The 22,670-nt window shown below is 33.4% G+C and overlaps 1 protein-coding gene across 1 annotated transcript in view; it reads left to right on the top strand.

Annotated features, from left to right (window-relative positions):
* Positions 1-22,670, top strand: part of MGAT4C (MGAT4 family member C) — a 900,286-nt gene that overhangs the window by 367,026 nt on the left and 510,590 nt on the right. The gene's annotated exons all lie outside the window — the stretch shown is intronic.

Genomic DNA, 22,670 nt, shown 5'->3' with positions numbered 1-22,670 from the left:
CTTGGGCACAGGAAGGGGGACATCACACAATGGGTCCTATTGTGGGGAGGGGGAAAGAGGGACGGATAGCATTAGGAGATATACCTAATGTAAGTGACGTGTTAATGGGTGCAGCACACCAACATGGCACATGTATACATATGTAACAAACCTGCACATTGTGCACATGTACCCTAGAACTTAAAGTATAATAATAATAAAAAAAGGATGTAATAATTGCATATAAATTATGACATATCAATAGTTTTCTGAGTTTCTCCTAAAGAATAGTAGCTCTGTGCTCTAATTGTAGGCATTTTACCAAAACTTAGTTTCTTTTCTGGAAAAAATTATAGGAAAATAACAGGTTTTTATTTTTTTCCTACTATAGTTTTCTGAGCCTTTTATTGGCTTTTTGAATACATTATCATGTAAGTCATGTAAGTAATGCCCTAATGTGTTTGGTCATGCCATCTTCTTTTTGTGGCTCATAGTAGTTTGTGAAACAATAAAGTACATAATAAGAATCTAATCCTGGTGCATGGCAAGTGTGAGTACATTTGTGGGATAAATTTGATATGGAGAGTTGATACACATAGCTAAAAAGCTACATATCTCCACAGTCCTTACAGTTGTAGTTAAAGTTCTTGCAAGAATCCAGTAAGCAAAAATCCTCACAATTTCTCTGGGAATGTGTTTTCCTGACATAAGAATCATTGTCTTATTATGCTGTCAACTCCCCATTCTTGCCTATACTGCATACATGATGCTGGAGGAGACTTGTCCCTCCTATCAACAAGAGGCAAACATGAAAAGCAGACAAAAGCCAAAGAGTGTAAATAGTGGAGCTGCAAGATTGAGTGAGTCAAGTTCTAAGTGTCATTTTGAGTCACCATGCTGGTCTAGGTTACCTGCTACTGGACATATTGCAGCATGAAAAAAATCATGCTTCCTACTTTTAAGTTTATTTGACTCATAGCTGAATGAATTCTCACCAAATTGCTTAAACTAGGTGACATTTTCCCTTATTAGTCCAGAAGATTCACATAAATAGAATGTTTCAGGAACAGAACAACTTAATAAGCAATATCTATAGAAATATGATTGTGTTTCTACTGAAAACTGAAACCGTCTTCTTGGTATTATGATTTCATATATTTTATATTTGAGTATTGTATACTTTCTAATGTTGTTATGGTAGTTAGTATTATTGTTTATTAATGAACCAAACTAACAATAATAACCTCTATTATTTATTATTCACAATGTACTCTGCAGTGAACTCTACATAAGAAATCTTCTTAACTACAATTTAAGTATACACTTTGAGTGGTATATTCATTCTCATTTAAAGAAAGAAAAACCAGGAGAGTTTAAATAACTTCCTCAGACTTTCATTTCTGTCTATAATATAGTAATACATATAAGACTTATTCCCTCACTAAGAGCAACAATAAGAGTCTTACATGCAAAACTCATATGACTGAAGATTTCAATGCAATTAAAGATTGGAAGAACAAGATCAGAGAGAAAATATGCTTTGTAGCAAGCCCATCATTTACCTCCATTCTCTTCCACCGCCTTCTGTATGGTTTTTGCTAATCCATGGCTTGGACATAAAGTCTGAATAGACAAATACAGTCTACAGTTGACCATAAACTCACTGGACTAGGGAGACAAACACTGGAGTCAAAGTTACTAAGCAGTACCTTTGCATGTATTAATCATAATTATTTACAAGTCTGTGTTTGATAATTTCAAAATCTACTAAGCCTGAGTGATGATGCTATTACTTAATTTTTCTCTTGGTTTTCAATAATTTGGCCCTATATTCAGGTAATCAATATTCTAGAAGAAAAATAAAATGTAGAAATTTGAGCCTAGTATTTTATGTGTAATATACGTTAAGGCATTTTTCACCCCCTAAAATACAAATGCATAGACTAAATAAATATAAATCAAGAAGAAAATAGCCGCTACAAACAAAGCAGAGAATCTGGCAGTCACACAAGACAAGGAAGTCAACAGTTGAAGTTCAGGTACTAATAAGCAAGAATGGCCCTAGTTAGGACTGCACACTTTCAGTGGGGATGCCAGAAGAGCTCTACCTTATAGAAAACCAAGCAAGAAACAGGTCAGCCTCAACTGAATCAGGTGATTTGCCCACGAGTGTCTATCTGCCAGTAATTAAATAAAAATAATTGATTATACTAGAATATAGGGGTCGAATGATTGAAAACCAAGATGAAAATTAAGTAATTGAATAGTTATGGCCGGGCGCGGTGGCTCAAGCCTGTAATCCCAGCACTTTGGGAGGCCGAGACGGGCGGATCACGAGGTCAGGATATCGAGACCATCCTGGCTAACACTGTGAAACCCCGTCTCTACTAAAAAAATACAAAAAAGTAGCCAGGCGAGGTGGCGGGCGCCTGTAGTCCCAGCTACTCGGGAGGCTGAGGCAGGAGAATGGCGTGAACTCGGGAGGCGGAGCTTGCAGTGAGCTGAGATCCGGCCACTGCACTCCAGCCCCGGCGACAGAGTGAGACTCCGTATGAAAAAAAAAAAAAAAAAAAAAAAAAAAAAAATAGAATAGTTATTCAGGTTTACTGAAATGAAATTCAGACTTTTAAACAATTATGATTAATACATGCTGAAAAATAGAATATTTAAAATTTCAACAGAGAACTATAATTAAAAGTGTTTGTGTGTGTGTGTGTGTGTGTGTGTAATGTGAAAATCCTAGCACTGAAATTTTTGATAACCATAATAAATAATTCAGTAGGTGGGTGTAAAAGAAGATTGCCTTTGAAGAAGAGAAGATTAACGTATAGTCTTATTTTAAAAGAATGAATTAATCGAAGACTATCCATCTTGAAGAACAGAGACCATAAAATGGGATCTATATATAATCAGTGTTTTGGAAAGAGAGAAAATAATAGGCAAACATAAAATCAAAGAGCCACTTGTGAATAATTTTTCAAATCTGACAAAAGACATAGTACCAAAAATTGAAGAAGCTACAAGAATCCCAAGTACAAGAAAAATCTAGCCACTTCATAGTAAACCTGTTGAAAATCAAAACAAAAAGAAAATATCTTCAAAAGGAGGTTAAAGGAAGGGCATAATGCTTTGTGTGTTAGTTTGTTCTCACATTGCTATAAAGAAACACCCGAGACTGACTAATTTATAAGAAAAGATGTTTAGTTGGCACGCGATTCTGCAGGTGTACAGGAAACAGTGCCTCTTCTTCTGGGAAGGCCTCTCCCAGTTTTTGATCATGGAGGAAGGTGAAGCAGGAGCTTGTATATTACATGGCAAAAGCAGGAGTGAGAGAGCAAGAGGGGAGTTGCTACACACTTTTATACAACCAGATCTCACAAGAACTCCCTCACTATCATGATGACAGTACCAAGAGGAATGATGCTAAACCATTTGTGAGAAATCCGCACCATGATCTAATCACCTCCTACTAGGCCCCACCTCCAACAATGGCGATTACATTTCTATATGAGATTTGTGTGAGACATACATCCAAACCACGTCACCTTCAAAGGAACCAAATAAGACTGATATAATTGACTCATATTTATATAATTACCAGATATATGACAAAAATAACAAAACAACACATAATGTAGAAGATGATTTATACAATATCTATTGCAATATATCTACCCATATACATAAGTATGAATACATAAATGTATACATGTGCACATATATGGATAAAAACATATGTGTATACAAACGTGTATGTAAACAATCATGTACATATGTATATAGTCACATTTATATATTCATACATATAGATAAACCTGTGTGTGTGTATGTAAGAAGAAGGAAGGAAAAATAGAAAAAAGAAAGAGGCTTGATTACCAGGTTACATACTACCAGGTAATTAATTCCAAGGATCTTAAACTCAAATGTAAAAAGTAATACAATGAAAACTCCAGAAAATAACAAGATATACTTTGCTATAGTTAAATGTGTGTTAACAAAACTCAAGAAGCACTAAGTATAAAGGGAAAATTGGAAAATTGAACTACGGTGAAAGTAAGAACTTCTATTCACTCTTAGGAGAGTAAAACTGTAAAATTCAAAATCACAGAATGAGAGAATATTTCGAAAATTTGAATAATTGTCAGGAATGTGTTAATCTGAGGAAAATGATTTAGAATACATAAATTTATACAGATTAGTAAGAAAAGACAACCTAATAAAAAAACTAAGCACTTCGCTAACAAACTATCCAAAAAGATAATCAACTTATGTAGAGGTGCTCAACATCATTCATCACCAGTGAAATACAGATTAAAACCAATGAGTATGGGAAAAAACAAATCCTGTTGACAATGATGTGGAGGACTAGAAATCTCATTTACTCTCGATGAATGTGGAAACTGGCACTGCCACAGAGAAAACTTGGCAGTATCTACTAAAGCTGAACATATGAATACTTCACAGTATAAATAGGGCAAAAAAAGAGATACAATGTTCAAAGCAACACAATACTTTTTATTCAGGACAAAATCACATTACATATAATTAACTATTTTAAAGGTTGCAATTCAGTGATATCCAACACATTCTTAATGTTGTATGACCACCATTTCCATCTAGTTCAAAAGCATTTCATTACCATAAAAGAAAACTCTGCACCCATTCAACAGTCAAAGCAAAATAAATATTAATGAACAAAAATATCTCACATTTCCATCAAATTTGGAATGGGTAAATTAGATGTGGTCATAAAACCATTAGTAGTGGTCACGCAGTGTGGGGGTGCATAAAATGAAAATGATCAAATGGCTACTACATGGAACAATGGTACTAAATCTTATAAATAGAATATTCTGCAAATGAAATTCGACATAAAACATACTGTGCTATTGCATCTATAAAAATTTCAAAAACAGACTTAGTTATTTTATGGTGACAGAAGAGAGAAGAGTCGTTACCAGAGAGTGGTTGGCTAGAGTGATAATTGGTAGGGCCCACAAGGCAGGCTTTTGAGATCTTTGAAATATTCTATAATTTGATTTGCTAAATGGCTATCTCAATGAATGTGTTAGCTTCTTGAAGATACATCAAACTATGCAATTAAGAGTTATGCACATTACCTTATGTATTTTACCCCACTAGAAATATAAACAGAATTAGGTAAATCTGAAATCATACAGGAGTGTACCTTTAGTAAATTGCAGAGTTGGAATTTGAACCAAAACCTATATAACTAAAACTTCTTCAAGCACCATAATGTCATACTATTATTTTTTCACAGTAATACCTGAAAGCTCACTATGTTTTCTTAAAAAACTCCAGTATATAAGAAAACAGGCATTGCCATAAATATTATAACTGAAAATTATTGATTGTGTATTCTCAATTATTATTTTTCTTATTCAGTACATTGTTACATACCACCTAAACGTTTTGTAACCCCCAACAATAGAAATTAAGTTACATTTTGTCTTAGCCCAATTAACTTTTTCTTGCTATATCTACAATATACCTCTACTCTCTTTTCAGTGACAAGAGACCTTGTAAAGCTCATAGCTGAACATCTGTAGATTTAATAATTGCTTGAATCATATACTCCTCAATGATAAAGATCTGAAGCCTAGCTATTTGAGTTGTAAAATAAAAGGTTCCAATTCTTGGCTTTCCTTGACAGTTTAAAATTACATTTAAGCAAGACTCAAAGCTTTAATGAAATGTATGTTTTAGCATTCATTATATTAGACTCATATTTCTTTGATTTGTCTGGGGAAGACACATAAAGTTGAGTTAAATACTATCTCCTTGCCAATTTCAAAGGCTACCTTGTCAATCTTAGAAGAAAATGTTGATGTTAGCTTAGTTTTTTTCTAAGATTCATTTTAATAATTTATTTCTTCAAAAATAATTCACTGAGCACCGTCCATTCAGCAGGTATAATTATAGGTACTAGAGATACACCAAACAAACAAAAGTTCCTCTTCTTGTAGCTTTGCTTTCCAGTGAGGGATTCAGGTAGTAAGTAAAGAGTAAATGATATAATTTTTCATTTCATAACAATGCAGTGAAGCATATTAAGATAGGCTAAGGAGAGGAGATGACTACGCTTGGTTTAGGCTGGAGTTGCAATTTTTTTTTTTTTTTTTTTTTTTTTTTTTTTTTTTTTTTGAGACAGAGTCTTGGCGCGATCTCGGCTCACTGGAAGCTCCGCCTCCAGGGTTCACACCATTCTCCTGCCTCTGCCTCAGCCTCCCGAGTAGCTGGGACTACAGGCGCCCGCCACCACGCCCGAGGGTGATGAAAGTAAATTTTGCATTTAAGAATGTGACTATCTTAGGTAGGATTTCCAGGAAACTAACTCTAAAGCAAGAAATTAGGTACAAGTAAGTTGTGTGTGGTGATTCTCAAGAACCATGGCAGGAAATAGGGAAGTGCTGAGAAGGAGAGGATTCCAATAAAAAGTGTACAAATGATCAGGAAACTGCCACAGGCAACCCAGGCTCCATTCTTCTACGGAATTCTGGGAGATTGTGTGAACCATGTCTCATATCTTATCATCCAAAGTTTGAGGGAAATGGGAGGCACTTGGCCACTAATTCCCTTCTCTCATTAACTGAAGGCTGCTTTGGGGAATATATTTTACCTTCTGGCATGTCAGTCATGTGCCATTGGCCAACGAAAGCAACATCTCAGATGCATGCAGCAAAAGATCTCAAACATGTAGGGGAATCAGAATTGCTGAAGGAAAATGGGCAGGGCATGGGAACCTTTGCCATACTGACATTTGCAAAAGCCTGGAAAAGGTAAGAGGGAATGTTATGCAGTATATGGAGGAGGAGTATACTTGGAGAGATCAGCAAGTACAAAACACCTAAGTAGGCAAACATTGCTTGTAAAAAAAGGCTTCATTCTATCTACCTCAATATCTGTATTTGCATCTATAGCTATACTATTGTTCAATTTGTATTTGATCTATATATTGGATGGCTGACATGATCATTTTGGAATACTCATTCACCAATACAAATATTAGAACAATTCTTATTGTACAGGAGAAGCTAAATATATTCTTCTTATTTATTTTACTCTCTAACTTATTTTACTCTCTATGTAGAGAGTAAAAATATAACAATCAATTAATTAAAAATTAAATGCAGGCTTAATACATATTTATCTGGAGTTCCTGAAAAAAAAGACAAAACAAACAAACAAACAAAAAACATGTTTATCTGAAGTCTGCCATTATGGTTATGCTAAATGACACCAAATGCGGTATGGGGGAGACATTTTACCAACTATAATAGTACGAAAATCATCATAGTTTTCATTTCCTTGTTACTATGCATACTCTACTTTTTAAAACTAGATTGCTAGTTGTTGAGAACAGAATTTATGTTTTATTTATGTAGCTGTTAATAACAGTTATCTGCACAATGTTTTCCTAATAGTAGTAAGAACACAGTATTAACCAGAATCAGTTTAATATGGTGAGCGATTGAATTGAAAACTGTGACACCAGAATGGAAGATTCTGAATTATTCAAAATATGAGATACAAAGTACTTATATTGACAACTTGATTCAGCCATGTAAATTTATTTTCTAGTATTAATTTGTTTTATTTCGATACAATTCACAACTAAAAAATGCATCTATTTTAAGTGTACAATTTGATCAGATTGATATATTTGTGCAAGTATGTTACCACCATCAAATCATAATATGGAATGGTTTTCTCACATTAAACGGTGTCTTTTTCAGTCAACACTTCTGCCCCAGCCCCATCTCCAGCAAATCATTGATCTGCTTTCTGGCACAATATAGTCATTCAAAAATAAACCATACTGAAAAAAGGCCAAAAATTGTTTTGCTCTTAGAAAGAAACAAAACAATTTTAAATGAATATTATATTTGAGATGATTAGTTATACACATACAGTCAAATTCTGAAAATACTAAATTAGTTGAGATAATAACATGTTATGGCATATGCATGTCATGGAAAAAATAAAAACGAACCTCATTCAGATTTACCTATTGATGATTTGGTTCATTTTATTTATTGCTCTCTCTTGCTCTAATTATCTTTCTTACGTCTTCTCTCTGACTCTCTCTTTTCCTATCATCCCCTTTTACTCTTTTTGAATAAGGATCTTCTCATTATTTAAAAAGATCCGTTTTTTCTATGTAAATATGAAGGAGACTATAAATCAAGTCAACTTACATCAATACAATTTACAATGAGATCAGACTCTAGTCAACATGTGGGCTTTTCATTGTAAACAAGTCTGTTAAACTTGTTCTTTTAAAAACAAACAAAAAAATACTGGTACTCATGAAGTGTAAATATTTTATTTACTGGTGAATATCTCTAAACTAAGTTTATTGACACAATTGTTGTTATGTTGATAGCCAAGTTATTTCCAGTCATTCTTTTTTACTCAGGCCAAAGTGCTCTGTCGCAGTTATAAAAACAGAATGATACTTTGGGAGGCCAAGGTGGGTGCTTCACCTGAAGTCAGGAGTTCAAGATTAGCCTGACTAACATGGAGAAACCCCGTCTCTACTAAAAATACAGAATTAGCCGGGAGTGGTGGCGCATGCCTGTAATCCCAGCTACTCGGGAGGCTGAGGCAGGATAATTGCTTGCACCTGGAAGGCAGAGGCTGTGGTGAGCCGAGATCGCACCATTGCACTCCAGCCTGGGCAACAAGAGTGAAATTCCATCTCAAAACAAACAAACAAAAAAACAGAATTATGCTGCTCATTTAGAAAGGGCACTCCTTTGGGATACTGTTCCTGTTGAAGGGTCACTGTTCTACAATCCCTTAGCCTTTGTATTGTTAATCTTTTTATCAATGTTTAAATCAATGTATTCCAAACTTATCTTTTGATGTAAAACACTAGTAATGCATAGCCCAATAAAACTTCTTAGTAGTGCATAACATAGTAATGGTAAGCGTGTAGATTAGAACAATTTTTATATATTTACATATAATGCTTACATTTGCATACCAGTAAGTTTAGTATTACCATCTCCCTCTCATAGATAATTAAACAGAGGCATGGCAATAGTATGCAACTTGTCCAAATTTACATACATTCAAACTGTTTGTTACAGTTGTGAAATCCATACTCTTTCCACCATGGCTAATCACATCCATATATATTTAAGAATGAGTTACATGATGTAACTTTAAGTCCTGATAGTAGTTTTCATTATATATGAACAGTAGACAATATAGGAAATAATGCATGGTATTTATATTAAGAAAGTGAATAAAAAAGCAGTAAGACAATATAAATGATAAAATACTACTTTTTGCCTTTTCTTCTTTTACACATTGATTTTGCAAATCACAAAAACAGCTGGTTGCTTTCTCTAAGTCAGAGCCTCAAGAAGTTTCATAAATAATGTGAAATGAATACAAATAAATATCTGTGCTATAATGGTGTATTCTTTTGAGAAAAATAAATACATTATGTACTTTACCAAGGCCATTTGGAACAGCTTTCCTGGGATGAGTAATTATTCAAATGACTTTTTATTTACTGGAACTTTTTCACCTTATCCACGTGTTTTGTTTTCATTATCAGGAGAAAAATGGGTCTTTGTCTTAGCAATAAATTTTCACAAAGTATTTCAACTTATATATTTATAAAAAATAATATGTTCTAAAGAACATAAATCACAATACATTTTATTCTATATTTTTGTGATATATTTTATGTGTAGCTGTATGTGTTCATATATATACATACACACACACACACATACGTATAAAGTTTTACTGAAGCATAACACATAGCCAGAAATTGCAAACCCTTAAGTGAACAACCCAGTACATTTGCACAGTGAATACATCTCTATAATGAAGTATAACTCTAACGGGAAATAAAATACTACCAATATTTGAAAGATTATTTTGTACCTTTTCCTAGTTATTAAACCCAGTCTACCCCAAAGATAATCAGTAGATTGACTACTTTTACCAAAATAAAATTAACCATTTTTGTAGCCTATATAAATAAAATTATATGAGACATAATATTTGTTTATTACATCGTTTCTCAACATTAGGTTTAAGACTCGCCCATGTTATCATGTGTAGCAAAAGTTTGCTCATTCTCATTGATATATTTTATTCTATTATGTAAATATTTTAAAAGATATTCATCAGTTTTACTGCTGGTGGACATTTGGATAATTTCCAGTTTTTGTCTGTTGCAAAGAGAGCTGTCATGAGCAATCTAATGTGCATCTTTTGATGCCATATGCATATACTTCTTGAATATGAAGCTAGGAGTGGAATTCTTGGGTCATAAGATGAGTATATTTTCAGCTTTAGTATGTATTGCCAGTTTCTCAAACTGCTTTTGCTAATTTCCGATTCTTTTGGTTGTATATGAGTTTCACATTCCCTCAAATCTTGAAATGATTATTTTTATAAATTTTACTCAATATGGTGAATGAATATTTTTGATGAGAAATAATATTGAATATTCTCTTACATGGTATTGGTCATTTGGATATCTTATTTTGTGAAGATTTTGAACATATATTTTTACCTTTACATGTTGGATTATTTTCTTTCTAATTTTTAGAAGTTTTATTTGTGAACTTATTATAAATGTCATATTTGCAATATAATTGGCATAAATTAGACTACACATATTTAAAGTGTGCGATGTGATAAGTGTAGACATGTGTATATACTACTGAAACCATCATGACAATCAAAATAATGAACACATCTGTTACCCACAAAAATTTTGTGATCCTTTGAAATCCCTCACACCAATTCTTCCACCCCCACCTTTCTTGTTCCCAGGCAACAGCTGATCTGCTTTCTGTCACTATGGATAAGTTTGCATTTTTAGAACTTTATATAAAAGAAGTCATATAGTATGTACTTTTATGTTTAGCTTCTATCACTCAGTATAATTTAGAAATTCATCTGTATTGTTTCATATGTCAATAAATCTTTCCTGTTTGGGAGTTAAAGGGTATAGAGTTTCAGTTCTGAAAGATGAAAATGTTCTGGAGATGTTGTGCAACAAGGTGAATATATACTTAATACTACAGAACTGTACCTCAGAAATAGTTAATATGGTAAACTTTATGTTATGCATTTTTGTTAGAATCAAACATTAAGATAAAAATTTAAGACTTTGATTTTAACTCAAAGAATTTTAACTGAAAGAATTCTATATTAAAATATGGAAGACTGGAGTAAGGTCAGGTTTGCAACGATATGGTAGAGTCAATTGTTCTATTTTGCCATGTTTGAATTTTAAAATCCTTGTTAGAGAGCCAGGAATTGAGATCAGTATGCAGATGGAGAATCATATTTAAAGCACAGTGGAAAAAGGTCAGGTTGCAGATCTGAATTTGGTAGTCAACAAGAAAGATTATAATGTAAAGCCATGGAACCGGATAAAATTATCTGCAGGGAAACTGTAGGTTGAGAAGAAAAAGGGTCCATGATCAGTCAAGAAATTCTCCAAACCTATTATGCAGAAAGAGGAAAAGGAGCTAGCAAATGAGCCTAGGATAGAAAGACTTTGCATGGTATGAAAGAAATAAGGAGAATATGGTATCATTAGAGACAAGAGAAGAGGATGATTCAAGAAGGAATCAGTTAATTGTTAGAACACCAGGTAAAATGAGGACTATTTTAGTGCCTTGGGGGATATGGTTGTACTATAAAAGTGAGTTGAGAAGATATTGTAAAATGAGAAAATACATATTTTTGAGATATTTTCCAATGTAGAAATATGATTACTAGAGAGACAAAGTAGTAGGGGAGTTTATTTTTGGAAGCATGAAAATATTAAAACAGGATTAAACACTGATGAACATGAACTAATGCAGAGGGAGTAACTTATATGAATGAGAAGAATTAGCATGAGAAAATTGGGCAAAACTTTGTTAAAAGAGTTTGGTAGACAGGCCAGGCATGGTGGCTCACTCCTGTAATCCCAGCACTTTGGGAGGCTGAGGCGGGCAGATCATGACGTCAGGAGATGGAGACCACCCTGGCTAACACAATGAAACCCAGTCTCTACTAAAAAATACAAAAAATTAGCCAGGTGTGGTGGCAGGTGCCTGTAGTCCCAGCTACTCAGGAGGCTGAGGCAGGAGAATGGTGTGAACCCAGGAGGCAGAGCTTGCAGTGAGCCAAGATAGCGCCACTGCACTCCAGCCTGGGTGACAGAGCCAGACTCCGTCTCAAAAAAACAAACAAACAAAACAACAACAACAAAAAGAGTTTGGTAGATAGTTGGGATGGTTGATATTTGGGCTCTCCTACACAGGGGCTATTGTTTTCTCACTGAAATTTATGGCTATTCCATCAGTTGTAATTAAGATTTTTTGCAGTAATAAGTGTTCATTTGTTTTTCATGGTCAGTAATTTAAAGTAATAAAATTGTCAGTATTTTGAATTTTTCTCCAGGTCTATTCAGCATGCTTCTATGACAAAATGAGTGGTTGAAATTTCAGTTTAATCACTGTAATAGAAAACATCCACATTAATGGATAATTATGTTTGAGAAACCTATATAATAGCATGAAACTATAATTATGGTATTGAGTTAACAGAAATGTACATGTGTATATATGTATATACACATATATATATAAAATGTCAGTGGAAATATAAATATACTTCATACATATTGCAAGTTTGGTTCCAGACACCTGCAAAATGAATATTGCAGTAATGCAAGTCCCACAAAATTGTTGTTTCCCAGTGCATATTATAGTTATGTTTATGCTATATTGTAGTATGTTAACCTTGGAATAGAATTATATCTAAAGAAAAATGTACACACCTTAATTTAAAAATACCTTATTGCTAAAAACTGTTAAGTATTATCTGAGCCTCTAACAACTGTAATCCTCTCTGCTGGAGGAGGGTCTTACCTCAATGTCAATGGCTGTTGACTGATCAGGGTGGTGGTTGCTGAAGACTGGAGTGACCATGGCAATTTGTGAAAATAAGACGACAATTAAGTTTGTTGCATTGACTGATTACTTTTTTTTTTTTTTTTTTTTTTTTTTTGAGACAGAGCTTTGCTCTTTGTTGACTAGTCCGGAGCTCAGTGGCACAATGTTAGCTCACTGCAACCTCTGTCTCCTGGGTTCAAACGATTCTCCTGTCTCACCCTCCCAAGTAGCTGGGATTACAGGTGCCTGCCACCATGCCTGACTAATTTTTGTATTTTTAGTAGAGATGGGGTTCCACCATATTGGCCAGGCTGGTCTTGAACTCCTGACCTCAGGTGATCCTCCCGCCTCGGCCTCCCAAAGTGCTGGGATTATAGGCGGGAGCCACTGCTCCTGGCCACTGATTCTTTATTTCACAAAAGACTTCTCTGCAGCATGTGCTACTGTTTGAGAGCATTTTACCCACAATAGAACATCCTTCAAAATTGGAGTCATTCTTCTCAAACTCTGCTGCTGCTTTATTAGCGAAGTTTATGTAGTATTCTAAATTATTTGTTGTCATTTCAATAATTTCATAGCATCTTCCCTAGGATAAGATCCTATCTATCTATCTATCTATCTATCTATCTATCTATCTTTCTTTCTATCTATAAACACACCTTGCTTATGCATAAGAAGCAATTTCTCATCCTTTCAAGTTTCATCATGAAATTGTAGCATTTCAGTCACATCTTCAGGCTCCACTCCTAATCTTACTTATTTTGCTATTTCCACCACATCTGCAATTACTTCCTCCTCTCGAGTCTTGGCTCTCTCAAGGTCATCAATGAGGGTCAAATTCTCCCAAACTTCTGTTAATCTTATATGTTAAACTCTTACTGTGACTCACAAGTGTTCTCAATGGTATCTAGAATGGTAAATTCTTTCCACAAGGTTTTCAATGTACTTTGTCTAGATTCATCAGAGAAATCAAAATCTACATCTGCTATACCTTTTCAAAGTGTATTTTCTAAATGATAAGACTTGAAAGTCAAAATTACTCCTTGATCCATAGACTGCAGAGTGGATGTTGTACGATCAGGCATAGAAACAACATTGATCTCCATTATAGATGGAAAACAACATCTCCATCAGAACTTTAGTTGACTTGCCAAAGAGCAGTAATATTTAGAAAGAAATCTTTTTTTCTAAGCAGTAGGTATCAACATTGGACTTAAAATATTCGGTAAACCATCCTATATTTTTTGTAATAAAGACACAAAAATTCTAATAATTTTTGCATCTTTTCTTCTATCAGTTAACTTATACTATAATGCATGGCCACTAATAGTCTCCAAATAAACTTGTATTTTGGACTCATTATTGTATTTCTGCATTCTAAATTACATAAAGATACTGAGGATATTTCTTTTATTCACCACTGTAATCTCAGAACTTAGTAAGGAGCCTGTCACCTAGTAAATACTCAATAGATAATTATTAAATTTTTTAAAATCACAAGAATGTCTTTTAGAAGTTTATTTGCAAAGCATTGTGATCATCAAGGCTTTGTTGTTCAATTTATAAAGCACAGGTAAAATAGATTCAGAGGATTCTTATGGGCCTTATTATTATTATTATTATTATTATTTTTTTTTTTTTTTTTTTTTTTTTTTTTTTTTTTTTTTTTTTTTTTTTTGAGACGGAGTCTCGCTCTGTCGCCCAGGCTGGAGTGCAGCGGCCGGATCTCAGCTCACTGCAAGCTCCGCCTCCCGGGTTCACGCCATTCTCCTGCCTCAGCCTCCCGAGTAGCTGGGACTACAGGCACCAGCCACCTCGCCCGGCTAGTTTTTTGTGTTTTTTAGTAGAGACGGGGTTTCACCATGTTAGCCAGGATGGTCTCGAACTCCTGACCTCGTGATCCGCCCGTCTCAGCCTCCCAAAGTGCTGGGATTACAGGCTTGAGCCACCGCGCCCGGCCAAGGGCCCTATTTTCAAAATAGTAAATGGATGTTGCCTTCAGGTCACCAGCTGCATTAGATGCTACAAGAACGTCAGCCTGTCCTTTGAAGCTTTGAACCCAAGACATTGACTTTTTCTCTCTGGCTGTGAAAGTTCTGGATGGCACCTTCTTTTTTCTTCTGTGGTCTGTGCTTTTTGGATATCACTAGTGAGTGAAGCTTGGTTTTTTTATCCTTTCTTCTCTTTACCCACCTTGAAGGTTCAGTAAATTCAAGTTATGCTTTTCTTCTCTTTATCCTCAGCAGCCAAATTAGAAACCCTCCCAGAATAAACCCTCAGCTATTCAAAAGAGAGGAATTCTGGGTGCTTAGTCCTGAGGACAGCGAGCTTAGCAGCTTCATTTCTGGCTTTCCTGGTTATTGGTCCAAGGCCCAAAGAAACTTTTTGTACCTGTAGATTCCAACTGTAAAGTTTATCTGGGATTTCCTTTAAGAGGTTCTTATTTGAATCATTCCTCTTCTGTGTTTGTTATTGGTTGAGCTTTACTCTGTATTACTTATGTATCATTACAATCATGTCTGATTTCTATCTTCCATTTTTTCAAAAAATCTGTCTTCTATTTAAAAAACTGATATGTTAATGGTGGACCTTGTTTTTTTTTTTTTCTGTTTTCTTCTTTCATTTCAGTGATATTTAGAGAAGCCAGAGAGGTGAGGTGTACACGATGGCTCACTCAACACCTTAAGCTTCCCAGATGTCTAGTAATTTTTCTATTTCTGATCTCATTTTTTATAAATTCTTTCAGGGAAAGAATTTATTTGCATTTCTTCTGGTTTGTGTTAGAACTTGAAAAATTTTTATTTTGTTTTCTTTCAGCCTTGCATTTAATGTCAATCATAATGAAATCATCAGTATCTCATTGCTGTCTATCTGGGTGTGTAAATGATACCATTTTTTGACAAACTGCATTTATAGGCCTCCACAAGGTACTATTTGCATAAGGCCAATTAGTGATGCAAAATTCACTTTAAAAATTTGACAAAATTATTCATATTTCATTTAATATGTATGTCACTATATTTCAATAGCATAATTGTATTTTATTTGCCAGGTGACTGAATATTTTCACTTTCCTTTTTCAGCATCCAGATCAATGGGAGATTTAATAAAATATAATAGCAAATTTTCATGAGCACATGGTAGTCAACAAATACATCTTTTTTAAAAAAAAATCAATAACTTTAGAGGTACAAGTGGTTTTTGGTTACATAAATGAATTGTACAGTGATGAAGTCTGAGATTTTAGTGCATTTGTCACCTGAGTAGTGTACATTGCACCCAATATGTTGTTTCCTCCTCAAAGTCTCTCATGTCCACTACACCCTTCTGTATATCTTTGTATACCCATAGCTTAGCTCTCACTTATCAGTAGAAAGTTTTCGTGAATTATTTCACCTAAAATAACAACTTCCAGCTCCATCCAAGTTGCTGCCAAAGACATTTTTTTCATTCTTTTTATGGATGAGAAGTACTCTATGATATATATGTATCACATTTTCTTTGTCCACTCATCAATTGATGGGCAGTTATGTTGGTTCCACATCTTTGCAATTGTGAATTGTGCCACAGTAAACAAACACATGCAGGTGTCTTTTTTATATAATTACTAATTTTCATTTGGGTAGATGCCCTGCAGTTGAATTGCTGGGTTGAATAGTATTTTTAAAGAAATCTCCATACTGTTTTCCATAGAGATTATGCTAACTTACATTCCCACAAGCAGTGTATAAGATTTCCCTTTTTACTACATTAACTCCAACATTTATTGTTTTTTCACTTTTTAATAATGGTCATTCTGGCCAAGGTATGGTGGTTTCCCACTGTGGTTTTAATTTTCATTTCCTTGATGATTAGTGATGTTGAGCACGTTTTCATATGTTTGTTAGCTATTTGTATATTCTTTTAAGAAATGTCTGCTTACATTATTTACCTACTTTTTGATGTGATTTTTTTTTCTTGCTGATTTGAGTTCCTTGCAGATACTAGATATTAGTTATTTGTCAGATTCATAGTTTGGAAATAGTTTCTACCATTTTGTGGATTGTCTTTTTTGTGGGTCATATTTTGTGGGTTGACTTTGATGATTATTTATTTTGCTGTGCAGAAGATTGTTAGTTTAATTATATTCCATTTGTTTATTTTTATTTTTGTTGCTTTTGATTTTGGGGTAAATCATAAACTATTTACCTAGACCAATATCTAAAAGAGTTTACCCTAGGTTTTCTTCTAGAATTTTTATGTTTTCAGATTTTAGATTTAGATTTTTGATCCAACTTGAGATGAGTTTTGTGTATAGTGAGAGATAGGGATCTAGTTTAATTCTTCTACATATGGCTATCCAGTTTTCCCAGTTCCATTTATTGAACATAAAGTCCTTTCCCCAGTTTATGTTTTTGTATGCTTTGTAGAAAATCAGTTGGTCGATTTGGCTTTATCTGTGAATTCTCTATTCTTTTTCATTGGTCTATGCATCTACTTTAATATCAGTACCATACTATTCTGGTTACTATATCCTAGTAGTATAATTTGAAGTCAGGTAATGCCATGGCTCCAGATTTGTTCTTTTTGCTTAGAATTGCTTTCACTATTTAGGCTCTTTCTTGGTTCCAAAGAAATTTTTGAATTATTTTTTCTATTTATGTGAAAATGATGTTGGTATTTTGGTAGGAATTGCATTGATCTGTAGATTGCTTTGGGCAGTATAGTCATTTTCATGATATTAATCCTTCCAGTCCATGAGCATCAGATGTATTTCTATGTGTTTGTGTTGCCTATTATTTATTTCAGCAGTGTTTTGTAGTTCTAGGTTTAGAGCTCTTTTATCTGTTTGGTTAAGCATATTCCCAGAATTTTTTTAGTTATTGTAAAAGGGATTGAGTTGTTGATTTGTTTTCAAATTGGTTGTTATTGGTGTATAGAAGTACAACTGATTTGTGTACATTGATATTGTAACCCAATACTTTATCAAATTTATTTATCATATCTAGGAGTCTGATGAAGGAGTCTTTAGGGTTTCCTAGGTATATGATCATATCAACTATAAACAGATAAGTTGAGTTTCTATTTTCCAGTTTGGATGTACTTATTTATTTCTTTTCCCTGATTGCTCTGGCTAGGACTTTCAGTGCTATGTTGAATAGAAGTGATGAAAATGGGCATCCCTGTATTCTTCCAGTTCTTAAAAGGAATGTTTTCTTCTTTTCCCCATTCAGTATGAGTTGGCTGTGGGTTTGTAATACATGGTTTTTATTATTTTGAGGTACGTTCCTTCTATGCCTAGGTTACTGAGAGTTTTGATCATAAAGCAATGCTGGGTTTTATTGAATGATTTTCTATGTCTATTGAGATTAGCATGTGGTGTTTGTTTTTAATTCTGTTTTTGTGGTGAATCACATTTGTCAACTTGTGTGTGTTGAATCATCCCTGTATCCCTGGAATGAAACCCACATAATCATAGTGAATTATCATTTTGATGTGCTGTTGAATTTGGTTTGCTAATATTTTGTTGAGGACTTTTGCATCTATGTTCATCAGGAATATTGGTCTATAGTTTTCTTTTTTGTTATATTATTCTCTGTCTTTGTTATTAGAATGATACTTGCTTTGTAGAATGAGTTAGGAATATTCCCTCTTTCTCAATCATTTGAAATCATTCCTGTAGTATAGGTATCAATTCCTCTTTGAATGTCTGGTAGAAATTGGCTGTGAAGCCATCTGACCCTGAATTTTTGTTGGTTGACAAATATTTTGTCACTGATTCAATCACACTGCTTGTTATTGGTCTGTTCAGGATTTCTATTTCTTCCTAATTCAGGCTAAGAGAGTTGTATGTTTTCAGGAATATCCACTTCCTCTAGACTTTCTAGTTTGTATGTATAGAGGTGTTTATAATGGTCTTGAAGGATCTTTTCTATTTCTGTGGTGTCAGTTGTAGTATCTCCATTTTAATTTCTAATTGAGTTTATTTTTGAACCTTCTCTCGGTTAATCTGGCTTGTGATCTATCAATTTTGTTCATCTTTTCAAAGAAAAAAATTTTTGCTTTATTTACCTATTGTATTGATTTTTGGTTTTAAATTCACTTAGTTCTGCTCTGATCTTTGTTGGTGGTGGTGTTGTTTATCTTCTGCTAACTTTGGGTTTGTTTTTTTCTTGTTTATCTAGTTTCTTGAGGTGTGATGTTAGGTTGTCAATCTGTGATCTTTCAGACTTTTTGATGTAAATATTTAGTGCTATAGACTTTCCTCTTGGCATTGCTTTTGCAGTATCACAGAGGTTTTGATAACCTGTGTCACTATTATATATTATATCTTTATATATTATATCTACTATATATATATTATATATATATATACTATATATACTATTATATATATATACTATTATATATTATATCTACTATATATTATATCTTTAATACTTTTTAGATTTTCACCTTGGTTTTATTGTTAACCCAAACATAGTTCAGAAGTAGGTTGTTTAATTTCCATGTATTTGTATAGTCTTGAGGGTTCCTTTAGGAATTAATTTCTAATTTCATTCTGCTATGGTCTGAGAAGATACTTGATATTGTTGCAAGTCTTAAAATTTATTGAGACTTGCTTTGTGGTCTGTTATGTGTTCTACCTTGGAGAATGATTTGTAGGGTGATGAGAATAATGTATATTTTGCAGTTATTGGTTAGAATGTGCTATAAATATCTGTTAGGTTCATTTGCTCTAGAGTTCAGTTTAAGTCCAGCATTTGTTTGTTGAATTTCTGCTTCAATGATCTGTCTAATGCTGTCAGTGGAGTGTTGAAATCTCTTCTATCATTGTATTGGTGTTTGCCTCTTTTCGTAGGTTTAGTAGTAATAATTTTGTGAATCTGGGAGCTCCAGTGCATATATATTTAGGATTATAACATCGTCTGGTTGGATTATCCATTTATCATTATATAATGACCTTCTTTGTCTGTTTTTTTTTTTACTTTTGTTGCTATAGGGTCTGTTTCATGTGATATGGGAATAGCTACTCCTGCTTGCTCTTGGTTTCCATTTGTGTGGAATATGTTTTTCTATCCCTTTAGCTTGAGTCTATAAGAATCCTTACATGGTAAGGTGTGTCTCTTGAAGACAGCAGTATTTGGTTTGTGATTATTGTATCCATTCTGACAATCTGTATCATTTAAGTGGAGCATTTATATAATTGACATTCAAAGTTACTATGAGATGTGACATATTGTTTCAGTCATCATATTGATTGTTACCTAGTTACTTTTTCTTCATTGTTTTATTGTTTTATAGGGATATCATCTTCTATTGGAAGGCTGTTTGATTGACATCCAAAATTTGTTGTTTAGCATAACCACTTTCCTCAATTGTCTTAGCTTGATCTTCAGGATAACTTGCTTCAGCTTCTGCATCATCTCTTGCTGTTAAGGGCATCATATCTTAAATATCATAAACCAACCTCTACTGGCTTCAAACTTTTCTTCTGCAGCTTCTTCAACTCTCTCAACTTTCATAGAATTAAAGATAATTAGCACCTTGCTCTGGATTAGGCTTTATCTTAAGTGGATATTGTGGCTGGTTTGATATTCTATCCAGACTACTAACCCTATCTCCATATCTGTAATACAGTTGTTTTGATTTCTTATCATTCATGTTTTCACTGGACTAGCACTTTTAAGAACTTTTTGTGTGCATTCACAACTTGCCTAACTAGCTTTTAGCCTATCTTGGCTTTATATGCCTTCCTCACTAAAGTTAATCATTTCTACCATTTGACTTCAAGTGAAAGATTATGACTCTTCCTTTCACTTGAACACTTAGAGGCCGTTGTAGGACTATCAATCAGCTAAATTTCAATATTTTTGTGTCTCAGGGAACAGGGAGTCTCCAGTAGAAGAAGAAAGATGAATAACAGCTAGTCAGTGGGGTAGTCTGAACACACACAACATTTTACTGTCTTATATGGTTGTGGTGTGTGGTGCCCCATAACAATTACAGGAGTAACATCAATGATCATAGATATAACAAAACAGATAAAGTACAGAATAATAATGGAAAAGCATAATATATTGTGTGAATGACCAAAGTTCGACAAAGAGACACAAAGTGAGCACTTTGTATTAGAAAAATGGTGCTGATAGATTTATTCAATTCAGAGTTACCACAAACGTTCAATTTGTAAAACTGCAGTATCTACAAAGTGCAATAAAGCAAATCACAGCAAAACAATGTGTTCCTGTATTTGTAAAGAGATTGAAAATAACTAGAACACATAAATGCTGTAAGTCATTTAACTAATATGATACTTTATGATAATTTTATTTTGCCTTCGTGATTTTATTTTTAATATATTCATTTGGAGAGGGGAACGTCAACAACTTTTAGTGGAAAAATTGATTTACTCCTACAACCATATTATGTAATAGTTGAACTGTTCCAAACCTCATTATCTAATCAAGACCTTAATATGACTATTTGTATATGTAAATATACATATGTATTATAAATACAAATTGTGTACATTGGAAAATAACTAGTAAAAACGTCTACAATCTTCTTCTAAAATATAAGCATTAAGAATTTCAGAATCATTTTAAAATGACTAGCTCAATGTTTCAGCAATACTGTTTTTAATAATGATTAGAATTTTTTTGTAATAAAGACATAAAAATTCTGATCTCTTAGGGGTTTTTTTTTTTTTCTATTAGTGAATTTATAAATTAACTCACTGCCACTAAAATGTTCCAAACAAATTTGTATCTTGGGCTAATTATTTTCATTTCTACATCGAAAATTATATAAAGTGGAGATATTTATGTTATTCACTACCATAACATTAGAACTTAACAAAGAACCTGTCACTTAGCAGATATTCAATAGATAATTCTTAAATTTTAAACATTTTTAACATAACATCATATATAATTGTCTTTTTGAACTGTATTTGCAGATCATTTCCAAAATAATTAGGCATAGGAAAAGGTCTCAATGTATCACAGCTCCGAATATGTTATAATAATTCACTAAATGCCTATTCTCCAATTTAAATCACCAGGCTAAATCACACAAACCTCTTTTAAAGAAAAATATTAGATACATTGTTTTAAAAGAAAAAGTTATTTGGATGTAGCTGAACATCAGAAGATTCTCTAGTTAAGAATTTCAAGTCCTTATCCTTTGAGTCCTAGTTATATCATGTGTATAATGGAGAATAATAATGCTGTCTTCACTGTTCTAATAAAATAACTAAACATGAAAATGTTAGTGGAAAATTTTATAAAGACAATTGTTACATAATAATAAAGGATAATAGTTGACTGATACACACTATTTTGAAAAACAGTATGGGTCTTCTCCCCCCACACTCTGACTCCCTAAGTAACATAATTAGGTTAATGAAATCTGTTGTCTTAAAAGACTAGTATATATCAACCTATAATCCTCTGAACTATATTGTCATAAGTTATCATTTTTTTGAGATTTCTACAATCATAAATTGTTGCACAAAATTGTTTGTTGCACTTGCTTAATTTGTATACATGATGAAAAATAAGATGCCAGATACAAAAATGCAAAAAGAAAAAATCTCTCTATCCAGTTAATTCATATTTTTCATTGTGGTACTGCTGATAACACTTAACCAGGCTTTAAACCCATGGGAAGCAAGGCAAAGATTATATGATCACATAGTTGTCAGATCAATGTATTGCTTAGATCATTATAAAGAGTGGCACAAATTGAGACTATATTTAT

The sequence above is a fragment of the Rhinopithecus roxellana genome, chromosome 10 (assembly GCF_007565055.1).
Source record: "Rhinopithecus roxellana isolate Shanxi Qingling chromosome 10, ASM756505v1, whole genome shotgun sequence".
Lineage (NCBI taxonomy): Eukaryota > Metazoa > Chordata > Mammalia > Primates > Cercopithecidae > Rhinopithecus > Rhinopithecus roxellana.
Note: the sequence above shows the minus strand (reverse complement) of the source record. Positions and strands in the feature narration are given on the sequence as shown.